The sequence below is a fragment of the Mytilus galloprovincialis genome, chromosome 11, assembly GCF_965363235.1.
Source record: "Mytilus galloprovincialis chromosome 11, xbMytGall1.hap1.1, whole genome shotgun sequence".
Classification (NCBI taxonomy): Eukaryota; Metazoa; Mollusca; class Bivalvia; order Mytilida; family Mytilidae; genus Mytilus; species Mytilus galloprovincialis.
Window position 1 is genome coordinate 77,008,693 of NC_134848.1, and position 8,325 is coordinate 77,017,017.

General features: G+C 32.1%; 1 long non-coding RNA gene across 1 annotated transcript; it reads left to right on the forward strand.

The window, feature by feature from the left end:
* Positions 1-3,793: 3,793 nt before the first annotated feature.
* Positions 3,794-7,035, forward strand: LOC143052836 (uncharacterized). The gene is made up of 3 exons (XR_012971266.1): positions 3,794-4,585; positions 5,258-5,314; positions 6,965-7,035. It is a non-coding gene; the product is annotated as an uncharacterized LOC143052836 (long non-coding RNA).
* Positions 7,036-8,325: the final 1,290 nt, after the last annotated feature.

Genomic DNA, 8,325 nt, shown 5'->3' on the forward strand with positions numbered 1-8,325 from the left:
CAGTTTGTACTGTTTTGTATTTACACCAGGTGCTCGTTTTGTCTACAAAAGACTCATCAGTGACGCTCGAATCCAGAACAGTTGAAAAAGCAAAATAAAGTACAAATTTTGAAGAGCATTAAGGACCAAAATTCCTAAAAAATTTGCCAAGTACAGCTTAGGTTATCTATTCCTGAGGTAGGAAAGCCTTAGTATTTAAAAAATTCAAATGTGTCATAAATAGTTAATTTATAAATATGACCATATCAATGATAATTCATGTCAGCACAGAAGTGCTGACTACTGGGCTGGTAATACCTTCGGGGAATTAAAATTCCACCAGCAGTGGCAGACCCAGTGGTTGTAAATAAACTCATTGATATCAGGAATAAGTTTTGTATTTACGCCAGGCGATCGTTTCGTCTACAAGTAAAGGCAAACGATCGCCTATCGTACATACAAAACTAAAAATAAACAAAAACTTTTACTGTTCAGGGAAAAGGCTCTTGCATACGTTTCTTCGATCAAATGATTGGAATCGATCGATTAAATATTTGGTCTTCCGATTTGTAATGTTGAGTTGTAGCGAATAACCAATTTTTAAATATGCTGTGCAGCCATGTTTAGTATGTACTTCTTCTTGCATTGATTTAAAAAAATGTTTAAGTGAGGAAATGCTAATTACATTGTAATCAAGTAAAATGTATAAAAATCGAATTGAAGTAAAGATAATTTAGATATGTAGATATAAAAAAGGAGGTATTTTTTTTAAAATGCATACTCATTATGCATGGGATTTATTAATAAGTTTTACAGTCCCCTGGAACACTTTTTCGAGCATATTGAAAATCGCAAATGTGACTGTTTTAACCGAATATCTCTGAATTGCACATTACAATTTTTAGACGCCAGTTGACTTATATATTGGTCTGTATCGTACATACTATCATGTACATTGATCATTTATCCAGGAGGTAAATACTGTGCTTGATTCAAAAGAAATCGTCGTGTGTCTCACTTAATTGTCTAATGCACTTCGTGTCATGTTGATGATGACAAGATAAAGGAGAAACAGACAACGTCAACAAGAGGGAGAATGTGAACGACAGATAATAAAAAAAGAAGTGAACACCCTGAAAAATTGATGTTGTATCTACGTCTGAGACCAGTACGACAGATTCTTAAATTCAAAAATTTTGATATAGTGATCGGGTGTTTTAATTTTGTTGTTTTGTTGTTATTCTTTTCTTTCTTTATATAATAATAACACGCTGTGCATGTAAACAATACATTAGTTTTAACAAAAGTCAATCGGGAACGTCTGCTAGGCAAACATGCATACGTTGACTGGCATACTTGTTTATTGTTTTATCCCTTCCATTTTCATAATTTGCTATTCTAAATAAATATATAGTTGACGTAAACATGTGTGATGATTTTCAGGAATTATTATATGCCTAACTATTGTGAGTATCCATTTAAAATCAATCTATAGTAAAAAGTTGTAAAGCCTTGTCAAATAAAGTACATGTGTCTCTAAACAGTACATTGCTGAAAATTGTCAATGATTCAACTATCCATCACAGTTTTAATGAAGCGGATGAACTCTATTACAAACAAACCTATGACCTTGATTTGATATTTAAATTCATTGGTCTTTGCTCTATATGTGTCTGTGCATTGCAAAATTTCGTTTACTATATTATCATGTATAGGTAGGAAGAACGGAGCAATATAACTTCAACCAATGAACTTGATGTTTATATGACAACAATGGCTGCCTTGTCTATATATGACGATTCAGATTGTCTCTCAGATAAATCAGTCTATAGCGATTTTTTCAAGGAACATGGCAGATTATTCTTCAAGGAACACCGCAGTTTAAAACAAACATACTCATTATACATTGTGTGTGTTAGATTCCTTTTAGGCATCATTATATAAAAGTAATACATAAAGTATTAATGTATTTAAAGGAACCATATTTAAGGTATGACATATTCCACTTAATATGCAGTTATCACGGTTATCATACAATACTACATGTCAGAATCCTCAAAGCGATCACCGTATAAAGTTATTATACAAGACTATATTGTATAACAGATTCCGATAAGTCATCAATGCATTTAGAAAACTTGCATGACAGAATCATCAAGGCGTCGCTGTATCCAGGAATTACACTATATTACATAACCGATTCTTATAAGGGATTGTTGTGATCAGGAATCATTCTGACAGTTCCTCTATGGCATTGGTGTATAAAGGCATAATGCATAACATTACACAAATTTAATGACAAATTCCCTCTGAAGTCACACTAAATAAATTACTTTCTCTTTGGAATCGCTCGCCCCTAGAAAAATCAGTGCAAACTAGAAATGTACGCCTTAATGTTGTTCATAAACAAGCCATACATATATTCCCTTAAATTACTTTTGGAGTTTTGATTGAGAACGGCTTTTACCGAAATAACATCACCACATATCCATTTCTATTGTTGCCAAATTTGAGAAGAAACGTGTTCTTCTGCGCGATTAAGTTATAGTGTCAGACAGCCTAGTTGGGTGTACAAGTTTATTAAATATAAGAAAATAAAAAAATATGTCCACTACGAAACGGTCTACTAAAGAAACAAGTATGGGAGAAAAATATTTCGTAGTGGACCTCTTCTATATACCATGCAGTCTTTTTTTACTCTTTTTGCAATTATATTCGTGCACAACAAATAACAAGTGTTAGTTTTATTTAATTTTCAGTATCTTTTTATCAACATAGGATAGGGTTGATGTCAACTACGGAATTTTTGGTCCACTACGAAACAGTTTTGTCAACTACGAAACTCACCAAAATGTCCACTACGTAACATGAGTTGTACCTTCATATATGAAGTACTGTCTAATATTTATCGATAAAAAATGGTTCTCCAATTCAGAAAAAAGGTGATCTATCTAGTATATAAGGTAAAACAAACTGGAATGTATATAAAAGACATCAAAATGCAATAAGACGTGCGTTTAGAAGCAGTTTCATAGTATACACATGTTCCCTACGAAACAGTGCATAAATTATGAAAAAATATCATTTAAAGAGTATTTAAGATTGCTCTTTTTATTAACAAACAGGTCTATAATAGAGGTATTCAAATAACTCTTGAACAAAAGTTTTTGACAAGTTGATTTTCCATTTTTTTTGGTCTGAAATTCACACTTTTATTGAAAGACGCCCAGATATGTCTAGGTATATTTAGCAAGTTATAATTACTTGATCGTAATTTATTCCTGTACAAATAAAAGATAAGAATTATCATCTGACTGAAAGAATACGTTTTAACAGTTTGATATTTTTGTGCTTATCAATTTACCTAAGATTTTCTTTGTATGCATTGATGTTCATCATTTATATGTTGTCAATATGATTTTCTCCAATAAAAAAATGTAAATATTTACGTATTTTAAATTCGGATTTGGTAAATTAACAATTAAATTTTGTTTTCGTGGATAATTCTTTTTCACGAAATAACGAAATTAAATATGAAATGAAAATTTCTGCATTTACAGTAAGATTATATTTTTTATTTTAATTGTAATGAACATAATGATCAGCGATTTGTATAACACGCCTTAGTAAAAAATAAATGGAAGTTAGTACTCAACCTAATCGGAAACCTGTTCAACCACACCGTAGTTTTGTATAAAAAATCATAATTGTTTTACCAGTTTTTATTTAAAAGACGCGTCATACATACATAGCCGTCAATTGTGTATAGTGTAAAATATTGTTGTCATTGGTTATTTGCCGTACATATGTAAAGTACTTTGTAATGAATCATTGACAACATGGCTCAGGCAGCTTCAAAAACGTGTGAGATTTGTGTAAGTGCCTCTGGATCTCAGTACTGCTTAGAGTGTGAACAGTACTTTTGTGAAAATTGTAAAGGCTTTCATAAACGGCAGAGAGGGACAAAGCATCACCAGTTCCAGTCTTCCTCTGATGTTATACCGCAAGGTAAATCAAAATGTAAAGACCACAATGAAGACGTAAGTTTTGTATGTAATACCTGTAACGTAGCGGTATGTAGCAGTTGTGTGACTGGCAGTCACTTAGGGCATGCCTTTTCCAAACTTCTCGACAGCATATCACAGCTGAAGGAGACGAATACAAAAGACCTGCGTAGTAAGGTACATGAGACAACCCAAAACATGAAGCAGATAGAAGAAGGTCTGAAGGCATTTGATGTGAAGGTGGAAGGAATAGTCAAAGCTATTACAGAAGAAGGTACAAAGATAAAGACTATGGTTGATAAATGTATCTCAGAGAAGATTGAATCGGTCAAGAATCAATCCAGGAAGGAAAGGGACAAATTAACAAAGCTGTTGAAAGATACTCAAATGGACTTGAAGGCAGGACGCGACTTAGACAAGAAAATACATGAACTCAACAAGACACCAAACGATGGAAATTTGTTGCAGTCTTTACAGAAGCTTACAGATTACATCGCACAGCTGACGGTAGAGCATATGCCTGAATTCCCCAACATACAGTATACTGCTAAGTCCGCAACAGATAACGACGTTAAACAGCTTTTTGGTAACTACATAATCAGGTAATTGTACTAAAAATAACCGACCATTTTGTAGTCGTAATTCATGTTTCAATATAACTATAGTATCTTAAAGAGACACGTGTTTTTGCAAAATCAAAATTATGTTGTTTTTTAAAATATCAACTTATGTCTGGATATAATATGACAGACAAAGAGATATAATTCATGAAATACAAATATATGTTCATTACAAATGTATTGTTTAATATTATGGATTCAAAATGTGCTCCAGTAGAAAAATACGGGGTATATGGCAGTGTACATTTTAAGTTGTATTGATACATGTACATGTACCAACCATGACAATACGTACAAAATGCAAAAATACTTGCTTTAAAACTAGTACAGATATATCTATTTTTCTCGTTATTTAGAAATTTTATTCTAATTTCATGCATTTTCTGCAATATTATAATATAAATAAAGGCAAATGAAGTATACCGCTTTACAATAGTCATAATTCGATTAAACTGAAAAAAAAATCCAATTAAACTACGGGAAACACATTAACTACAAGTGGAAAGCAACGGAACAATATTAACACTGTACTGCTACAAAAACAAACGCCAACATACAAAGAAAAGGACTATGTGTTAACAACTGTCATACGCCTGACACTTGACAGAACATTTTGAGGAAAAAATGTAAACATTTCAGTTTTTCTTTTATCAGTGAAATGCGTACACAACAAACCATACACAGAGAAAGAGAATTGCCTTCACCAAAGAGGTAGGGAAATATATTTGTATATTATACAGTTTTAAAGGTTACGTATTTGACAATGTAAACTTGTTATCAAATGTTTGAGTGAATTACACATTATCTTTTTGCATACCTCAGCAGTTGACGTTGCAACGGTTCTGATTAAGTTTGTTTTATATATTGCGTACACCAATACACTGTTTAATTTCATAGATTGTCTTTCTGGTATATGTCTCTCCTCTTTTTTCCACTACGTACATTAGAACACACTGACTCGAGCACGATTAATTTTCGTAAATATACTGCTGGTTAAAATGTGCCAGCTTGTCTAGTTGAAATATTTAAAACCTCTTTATACTTATAGAATGTCTTTCTGGTTTATGTATCTCCTTTTTTCCACTACGTACGTTAGAACACACTGGCTCGATCACGATTGCATTTGAGTAAATAAATCTTCTTATGATATGCAAATGCATACTTGTATTTTAAATTATTTTCGATAGTGTTTAGATTTTGTTGCAATTAATTTTCGTTAATCTTCGTTGCTTGTTTAGTTGAAATATTAAGAATCTCTTTAAACTTATACGATATAAGCAACATATAAAAGTCATTAATCACTATTATCTGGACTATTGAGGCACGTATAATCAAAAGACGCCATACTGTTTTACAACAGCATAACAAAGTCATACTGTTTTGTTAAGTGTAGTCTGTCCTTTTGTAAATAGTCTTTGTATGTCATATCTTTCCTCATATGGAACTGTCCTCTTTGTGATATTTTCACCTCTTTTTAAAATATAATTGAATGACAAAGTTATTCTCAATCGACTGTCAATGAAGAGTTCTACCACTTCAGCATTCACATTCACAATCGACTGTATTAAGAGGTTAACGAATCCAGAAGTCACTTTCACAATCGACTTTTCGTGATGGGTTGAATGATTTTATCAGTCACATTTCCGACATGCATATGAAGTTAATACAAGGGGTTTCGATTATATAATATGAGAACTATCAGTCATTACAAAATGATTGGAATAATCGTATATAGTTCTTCAATAAGTTGAAACGAGATTACAAATATGCTGTTTTATGAATGGTTAAATTAAAATAGTTCGTCTTACATTCACTTTTTTATTGTCTGTAAGAAAGACAGGGAAAAGGAGAGAAAAGGGTAGGCAAATCAGGAATAATTCTATAAAGATTTGGAATATAAAAAAGAATGACGTTAATGTATTGTTTCCTTGTTGGTGTAAACTCTTATATTGTTTTGATGATGTCATCCGATTTGGTTTAAAGAAACGACATACACCAATTAGACTAAATAAAAAGTCGAAATTAATCATAAGGTCTTGTCAAAAATCAACAACACTACGTAACGACAACCCCCACTTACAACAAATGGTGAATTGTGATACTCTTGGTGGGTAAACAGCTTCTGTGATACACTGAACCATAGGAAACCTCTCTGAATTTAAGCAATATATCTTCCTGGTAAAAAATTGTTTCTCTGTCTGGGTGTTAACGGATTTTATCTTCTTAAAGATTATTTTTTCAATTAATTCGAGATTCATTAACTTTGTATATGACTCTTGTATATATTTCAAATGCTGTTTGCTATTTTTGCACTGATTATGTGTCTACCAGTTAGTAATAGCTTAGTGTTGCTAATTATAGTGATTACAAACAGAAAGTGAACCCAAAAGAGCGAGGGAGATACCTGAACAGATGCGAAACGTGTGGGTAAGTTTCTTGTTTCTATGGACATGACACAAAGATGTATTTATGTATCATATGGCACTCTATGGCGTATCAAAAGTATGAAGACAAAACGTTTTGTATTCCTTTATTTCAATGAAGTGCAGAATATGTTTGGTCTTCGAAAATGCAACTTCTGACATTTGTTCTTAATTTAAGCCCCATACATTGTAGATGATTGCAATGTTTCAGAAATCTTTTAAACCCATTGATGAAAAAACAGAAATAGTGATTAAGAGCAGAATTCTACCACTCAATTTGTAAATACTTTGATATTTAAGCATAGGGAAAGTTGAGATCTCACTAAACTTCTCTAACGCCGCCGCAATTTTGCGTCTTTCTAAATTCAGGAGCCTCTGGTCTTTGTTTGTTTTTTCAATTTTATTTCAGTTCATTTATGTGATTTTACAGAACTTGCAGGACTTTCTCGCTGTGTTACAGACCCATTGGTGGTCGTCGGCTGTTTTCTACTCTTAAGTCTGGTTTTTGTCTCTTTGACACATTCATCATTTCCATTCTCAATTTTACATAGATGCCATTCTTAAAGGGAAACATGTATGATGCAAGGACAATTTAGAAAAAAGGTCGTCCAACACTATACTCCATTCTTGATAACCCATTGATGTCTGTTTGATTGAAAATTCCAGAAAAACATGGAACAGCTTAATCTCAGTCCTCAATAATGAACGACACATCACATTTTCACATTGAACAGTAGCAATTATACTGGTCTGTTTGTTTACCCATCTTTCACTTATACATATATATCTAACGCCATTGATCTGTTTCATCTTTCAGAAGGGAAGAGAGATATAATAAGTAAGTATTATCTACGTCTATTGTAAATGACAAATATTTAAAACGGTCATCTACTACAGACAAGTTTTACAAATACATGTTGTGTTTTTCAATCACTTGATTGTTTTATACTACATATGTTATAAAAGAATAAATATTGAACACTGACCATTAGATACATACTGCAATATTAAAACAAGATTTTAATGATATCAGCTGGATTTGGTTGAATATTACCACGTTTACGATATTTTCTTGTCATTCGATTTAGTTTTTAAAGTGTTTGATAAGGTTTGTTAGTTTTATTATCTAATTTCAACCAGGTAACTAATGACTTTTCATGATAACTTGATAACGAAATACTAATAGCACAGAGGACATTTACTCCCCAAAAATTTTTGTATGGCTTGTTGTCTTTTTTTGTCCAGGTGTTGTTTTTTTTTCATTGTTTTTTTTTTTATTTTCGAATGCCCATTGTAATT